An 8,357-nucleotide genomic window follows, 5' to 3' on the forward strand; every position below is an offset into this window, starting at 1 on the left:
TGTCCTATTTCTCCAACATAAAGCCCCCCAACAGGACATTCCTTGCATTGGATCAGGTACACAACATTAGACATGGAACATGTGAATGTCCCCGAGATCTTATAGTCCTGCTATATGTTGGGGATCCGTATCCTGTCTGCAGTCAGTACATGTGAGCAGGTCTTGCAGCTCCTCAGATTACAGGGATAGGTTAGTTTTTGTGTGTCAGAGGACAATGCACTCCTGATTATAAAGTTCCTCAGATTTGGAGGTTGCCTGTAACATAGATGGGGAGGGTCCGGGAATATTGTCTTCAGACGGTCATCCTTGTGCAGGGTATGGTGGAGTTTCTTTGCAGTTTTCCTTAATACCTCTAGCTGTGGATTGTAGGTCACTACTAGAGGTATACGATCGTTTCCTTCCTTCTCTGTGTATTGACGTAGTTGATTTTTTGGGTATCCTGGTGGTTCAGGTGATTTAGTCATCAATTGAGGTGGGATGGTAGCCCTGATTCATAAATGTCCTTTTAAGATGTTCCCCTCTGTCCGTTGGGTTGGAGCAGATCCGGTTGTATCTTAACACGCTTAGCGCTTGTTCACATCAGCCTTTTTGTTCTCCGTTCTGTTGTTCCATATTAGAGAAGCGGGAAAAAACTGTTCGGTTTTACTGTCCATTGATTTCAACGGGAGGGGCACTCAGTCAGCCATGGCATAAATAAATAAATTAAGATGAGTAAGGAAATTCAATGGTAATTTAAAATGCATTTAGACTAAATAAATATTGTTAAAAAAATTGTTCAAATGAGTGAAAGTAAACGAAAGTGATTCGGACTAAACGTGAGCCAACGGCTGAACGACAAACGAGAATCGGACGCTTTTCACCCATTGTTCATTTTATGCAGTTGGTCCTGATATCCTTGATTTTCAAAGGCTAATCTGTAGATTTATAGTGAGTCTTTTATTGAATATCTCCTCACAGGAATTATTTGCTCCTCTTTATTGGATCTCTAATTAGAGACTTGATGATATGGATTACTATAGTGTAGATGTATTATCCATTCTGAGTAGACGTACGTCTGCTCAAATAATCTCGAATTCGAATATGATTCCAACTTTGGTACGAATCTTTATGGAATTTCTGTGTTGGCCTACTGTATGGGTGCAGATATGTACTTATTCCCATGGATAGATTATGATAGCCCCTTTTATTACCCCTGGAGCTACATATTGTGTGGATTGACTGATAACTGTCGGCGACTCAATTTGTCATTTGGGCAAATATATTTACTATTTTTTTTTCTATATTATGGTCGACGCACATAGATGACGTTCTTTGATCATTCTTTTACTGGACTTGGAGACTATGTTCCTGCCGTTGCACAGTTAACTTGCCTTGATGCTGAATGATTTTGAGGGTGCATTGATGGATCCGCACGCTGTAATGAAGGCTGATCAATGATGATATAAGTGTTTTGGCTCTTTAACTTGGGAGGGGCCTATATGACTGATGTTAATTTGTACCACTATATATGAGAGACTTGTATGTATCTGTATACTTGACAAAGATCTTCTGGTCAAAACATTGCTGCTGTTATGTCGTTGGAGAAATAAAATTTTTTACCTTGGGTGCTCTCACCTCTCATTTATATCAAGCTAACGATTCACTCTTTCAATCAAGAATCGGCTAGTTCTAAAGCAGCCTTACGCAAGCGGAAGTAGAGGAAACCCAACACAATTAATGCGATTGAGAGCGGTAATTTTATCACAGTAATTTAATCGCAGGCGTAATTTGCGATAATTGGAGTCAATGAAACTACATTGATTTACATTGATCCATTCATTGAATCTATATTGGCACGAAATAAACGCTGTACATACGCAACTACCTTGTGTATGTGCGGCGTTTATATACAATGTCGCTAAGCAACAGAGCGGGAAATTTACAAAAAATAAAGCAACCAGGAAGATTACACATAACAGCATGAGTGAGATACTCTGTCATGCTCAGTGCAAAATTGCTGCCATACCCAGCGATATCCTGCATTATACACAACGTTCTCGTGAGCCCGGTCTGATTCTAATCACTGGGGGCTTGTTTTGACTTCTCATATTGATTGTACAGAAATAATGGGGGACATTCACAAAGTAGGTGGGGCTTATCAGGAGGGGTGTGGCCACATAGACTGACAGATTTCTGTATAATTTATGACAGATACTGGTGTAAATTATGCAAGAAATGTACGCCTGGTCAGCACCAGAAATAAATTTCTCAGAAGGCGCACAGACCTGCTGGGAATGCACTATATAGATGAAGAAATGAGCGAGTCTGCAGTTACCAGCGCCGGCCACTTCACAGAAGTCGGAGGAGAGACTTCTGCTACTTCCGCTCTAACCCCTGTGTATTTGCGGCGCTGTTAGTGGGTGCACAATCAGCTGATCGGTCAAGGTCCCGAGCGATGGAGCCCAGACAATCAAGTATTGAAGACCTTTTCTAAGGATAGGTCATCAATAGTATTCTCCTTGCAAAACGCCTTTAGGGCTTCTACCCACTAGCGTTTTTTTTAATGCTGCGATATAGCTGCGTTTTTTTCAATGGGACTTTCTAATGTTAAAATCACATCGCAAAAATTTTTTTGTGCAATGCGATTTTAACATTAGAAGGTCTCGTTGAAAGAAACGCAGCGATATCGCAGCATTAAAAAAAACGCTACTGGGTAGAAGCCCTAAATCGAATTAATCATCACTACATACTCAGGGCTCTTTCACACGAGCGCATAAACGGCGACAGCAGTTTTACGTTTTTACGCCCGCTCTGTATAAGTGCCTGAACGGGCGTTTTTCCTCGTTCATAGCCAGCATTTTCTCATCTATTCACATGACCGTGAGCATCGTTTTTAGTGAAAAAATACGCCGCAGCCCGGAAATCCATCACTCTGCCAAAATCCTCAGGATGCCTTCCAAGGCCTATATAGAGGCACCTGTAAGCTTTTCGCAGTGTTGGACGCTGCATAAATGCCTCCCCCTCCCCTCTCTTTCTCTGCTCCCATAGGAGTCTATGGGACCCACCGGCATATATTGGCCAAAACATAGTTCCAGAACTATCTTTTGGCTGAGCGTATATGCGCCGGCCGCGTATATGTTCTAATTTTCATGCTGCTGGCGTATTTACACGCCGTATATTCGCCCGTGTGAATGGATGCATTGAAATTTAATGCCTCTCATGGGCGCGTATATACTCCCGGGTGTAAAAACGCACTGTATATGCGCTCGTGTGAAAGAGCCCTCAGGCAGAGAGTTCCATACAGTCACAGTCCTGGGTATAAATAGATGATGGGAGAGATCTCTGCATTGTCCCCTGATATATTTATACATACTTATTTGGTAGTCATCTTTTTTCCAAAGTGAATAACCCCAATTTTGATATCCTCTGTGGGTATTGTAGTTCATCCATTCCACTTATTACTTTAGTTGTCCACCTTTGTACCCGCTCAAGCTCTGATATGTCCTTCTTGAGTACCGGTGCCCAAAACTTACACAATATTCCATGTGTGGTCTGACCAGTGACTTGTAAAGAGGAAGAACAATGTTCTCGTCATGTACCCCTAGACCTCTTTTGATGCACCCCATGATCCTATTTGCCTTGGCAGCAGCTGCCTGACACTGGTTGCTCCAGTTATTTTACTGTTAATTAAAATCCCCAAGTCCTTCTCCATGTCAGTGTTTCCCAGTGGTTTCCCATTTAGTATGTAATGGTGACATGTATTTCCCTGCCCATGTGCATGACCTTACATTTATCAGTGTTCAACCTCATTTGGCACTTTTCAGCTCAAGTCCCCAACTTATCCAGATCCATTTGCAACCACATTCTCTCCTCTTTTGTGTTAATTTCTTTATATAGTTTTGTATCATCTGCAAATATTAATATTTTACTGTGCAATCCTTCTGATGATTATCTGTTCAGTCGCCTCCGACCTTCGGTCACTCTATGGCTCTTTCACCACTTCTTTCAGTTCCGCGATTGACATGTTTGTGGTGGCCTTAATTGTATCTAGCCATCTTGTTCTTTGTCATCCTGATCTTCTCTTTCCGCTGACCTTGCCCAGCATTAGTACTGTGTCCAGTGAGTTAGCGCACATCACATGGCCAAAAAGAGAGCCGCTGTTTGATGATTTTGCCCTCTAGTGATGTTTTCGATTTGATGCGATCTAACACTACCTTGTTCGTTGTCATGGTGGTCTCAGGTATCCGTAGCATTCTCCTCCAGCGCCATAGTTCAAACGCATCAATTTTCCTTCTGTCTGTTTTCTTGAGCGTCCATCTTTCGCAACCATACGTCATTATGGCAAAGCCGATTACATTGACCAGTCTGGTTATGATTGTAATGCTAATGTCCTCACCTTTCCAGATCTTTTCCAGTCGTTGCATTGCATTCCCACCAAGTGGAATCCGTCTCTTGATCTCAGGTCCAGATTGATCATTGCAATTGATCTTGGATCCAAGGAAGATGAAACCTTGGACCGTCTCGACTTCTTCATTGTTCATTTTTATGTTCATTATACCGTTGCCTACTGCGGTCATGACTTTTGTTTTCTTGCTGTTGAGGTACAGTCCCATGTGTTCGCTTTCCTTTTGCACTCGTTGGATAAGGTATTCCAGGCCCCATTCATTTTCCACAAGCAGGGTGGTGTCATCTGCATATCGAAGGTTGTTGACATTTCTGCCACCGATTTTTAATCCGATTTCTAATTTGTCCAAATTGCAGTGCCTCATGATCATTTCTGCGTACAGATTGAAAAGGACTGGTGATAGAATGCAGCCTTGCATACGCCTTTCTCGATTCCGAACCAATCTGTGTTTCCATAAGCTGTCCTGACTGTTGCTTCTTGGTTGTTGTTAAGCGACCTTATAAGATGTTCAATATGTGCTGGAATGCCCATTCGCTTCAGACACTTCCAAAGCTTGTCATGTTCAACACAATCCTTCTCCTAGGTCATTAATATATTAAAGGGGTTGTCCCGCGAAACAAAGTGGGGGTATACACTTCTGTATGGCCATATTAATGCACTTTGTAATGTACATTGTGCATTAATTATGAGCCATACAGAAGTTATTCACTTACCTGTTCCGTTGCTAGCGTCCTCGTCTCCATGGTGCCGTCTAATTTTCAGCGTCTAATCGCCCGATTAGACGCGCTTGCGCAGTCCGGTCTTCTTCCTTTCTGAATGGGGCCGCTCGTGCCGGAGAGCGGCTCCTCGTAGCTCCGCCCCGTCACATGTGCCGATTCCAGCCAATGAGGAGGCTGGAATCGGCAATGGACCGCACGGTGCACCGCGGGTGAAGATCCCGGCGGCCATCTTACTTAGGTAAGTAAGAAGTCGCCGGAGCGCGGGGATTCGGGTAAGTACCGGACCGTTTGTTTTTTTAACTCCTGCATCGGGTTTGTCTCGCGCCGAACGGGGGGGCTATTGAAAAAAAAAAAAACCCGTTTCGGCGCGGGACAACCCCTTTAAACCCTTCGTGACCAAGGTTGTTTGCTCTTAAATGACCAGACCAAATTTTGGAAATCACAACATATGTCACTTCAACATAGAATAACTCCGTAAAGGTTTTGCATATCCAAGTGATTCTGACATTGTTTTTTTGCCACATATTGTACTTCATTTAGGTGGTAAAAATAGTCTGATAGAATTTGTGTATATTTATTAAAAACACCAGAATTGGAAAAATTTTGAAAAATTGTCATTTTTTCACATTTTCAACTGCAATATCTCAAATATGTGCAAACATACTGTACAAATTCTTGATAAAATATATATTTCCATCTGTTTGCTTTATTCTGGACACACTTTGGAAAAACTTCAGTTTTTTTTAACCAGTTAAGAGACGTGCAAATTTAACATTGATTTTTAATATTTTTTTTTTTTGTTCAAACAATTTTTATTTGCATTTTCTATCAGTTACATACATTGCATTCAAATCAACAAAATGTGCATATATCTTTAGATCCTGCAGAGCGCAATAAAAATCAACCATTCTTCAATCGTCTTTGAAATATTTCTTCACTGCTATTTGACCTAAAACTTTAATTAAGGCCTGCAAACAAATAACATTTAACTGGACTAAAACACATTAGGTGTGTGTGGGGGAAGTGGGGCTGGGGGTAGGGTGGAGAAGGGGAGGGGGTGGATGGGCTTGAGCAATTTATGAGGTGCTGACGGGAGCGGAGCTCCCCTTTTCCCTTTGTTTCTCCAGGTAACTTTTTTGAGGCCTTGGACTTCACAGTTGGCCTGTGTCTATCCAGGTTGTGAATCTTCCCGAAGCTCGGAAAGAAATCCATGCCTGCCACACTCCGTAAAATTTATTCATCGCTCCATCCCCGTCAGCACCCATTTCATCAAATCTCATTAGCTCATTTAGTTCCTCAACCCACATAGTCCTCGTCGGAGGGGAAGTGGACCGCCACAGTCTTGGGATAATTCTTCTAACCGCTAGAATGAAGAAGCGTAATATTCCTCTTTTAATTGTTTTAATTGAGCCTGGGAGGATTGAGAGAAGGGCCATTTCTATTGTTAGTGATATCTGTGTGGAGCAAATTGTATTGTGAACCTCCATCACTTCCCTCCACAGGGTGGCCACTGTTGGGCAGCTCCACCAGATGTGGGACATATCCCCGCTGCCTGTGTTGCATCTCCAACATGTGGGAGGGGTGAGTGGGTAGATCCTATTTAGGGTTTCCGGGGTCCTGTACCACCGGGACATTATCTTAAAATTGAGGTCCTGTAGTTTGCATGCAGAGGACATTTTATGACACATGGTCCAAGCTTTATCCCAATCCTCCCTTGGAATGCTCCGTCCCAGCTCTCTCTCCCAACCGGATACGTATGCAGGTGCTTGGGACTCCGACCCCTGTGCCAGCAGCATATCGTAAACCCTGGATATTGCATGTTTCTGGGTGTCTGTAGACATGCAGCGTTGCTCAAAGGCTGTGAGTGTTTTAGTGAGGTTCACCCGAGGGACCAGGGACCCCACAAACCCCTTAAGCTGAAAGTACTGCAGCCACGATCCCGGTTGTGTTCCCCTGTCTCCCAAGATTTCCAGTAGCGACTTCATTCCTGAAGGGTTCAGCACCTCCCTGAGGCGTGGGATTGGGGAGGGCGGCATCCCCAGTATCGGGGACCCCTGTACGGTTGTCTTGAATTGAGGGTTATATGTTAACGGGGTGAGCGGGCCCGGAACGGTTATGAGACCTGCGTTTGGCGCGAACTCCGCCCATGTTCGTAGGAGGTGCTCCATGAACGGGGATATCTTGGGTATGTCTTTAATGAGTCTAGGCGGGATCCAAATTGCTCCCTGTAATGATCCCGGTGATGGTTCATTCTCCATTTCCACCCAGAGTTTCGTGTTTTTGTTTTTTAGTATATCAACCATACAGTTAGCTATGCTCGCTTTATAATACATGGCCAGATCAGGCAAGCCCAACCCCCCTTTTCCTCTTGGCCTAGTGAGAAGGGAATATCGCATTCGGGGCTTCCTTCCCCTCCATACAAACGCTGTAAGTAGTGACCTTAGTTTTTTAAGGAAAGTGCTTGGAAGTTTCACAGGCACTGTCTGGCAGATATACAAAAATTTTGGAACATAGTCCATTTTAAGGGCATTGATCCTCCCCCCCCACGAGAGGAGCAGGGCTCTCCATCTGTTCAAATCCCTTTCTAGGCTCGTGGCGAAAGGCCGGTAATTTAACTCGAAAGCTTGTGCGGTATCTGCTGGCAATTGTATTCCTAGATATTTTATTGCCGTGTGTTTCCAGCGATAGGGGAACTGGCCCTCTAATTGTGACACCTCGGTCTGTGGCAACGAGACATTAAGTATTTCTGATTTTTGCAAGTTGACTTTATAATTGCTCAATCTACCGAACTGCATGAACTCTCGGTGTAAAGCCGGTAGTCCGATGCGTGGGTTAGACAAATATAGCAAGAGGTCGTCTGCGAAGAGTGCCATCTTGTGTTCCACACCTCCGAAACGACATCCCGCTATGGAATCGTTCGAGCGAATCGCGTTCGCCAGTGCCTCCATTATGAGAGTGTAGAGGAACGGAGACAGGGGACACCCCTGCCTAGTGCCGTTTTTAATTTGGAAGACGTCCGACAGGGTTCCGTTCACTCTAAGGGCGCCCACCCACTGGCGTTTGCGATTTTCGTGCGTGAAAAACGCTGCGTTTTTCGCTGCGTTTTTTGCCGCGTTTTCGCGGCTTTTCCATTAATTTCCATTGACTTTCATGGGTGCATTAGGAGAAAAATAAGGACACATATGCAACTGACAGTTCCTATGTTAAAAAACGCAACGCAACGCAAAAAAAAAACGCCAGTGGACAGGAGTACA

The sequence above is a fragment of the Eleutherodactylus coqui genome, chromosome 2 (genome assembly GCF_035609145.1).
Source record: "Eleutherodactylus coqui strain aEleCoq1 chromosome 2, aEleCoq1.hap1, whole genome shotgun sequence".
Classification (NCBI taxonomy): Eukaryota; Metazoa; Chordata; class Amphibia; order Anura; family Eleutherodactylidae; genus Eleutherodactylus; species Eleutherodactylus coqui.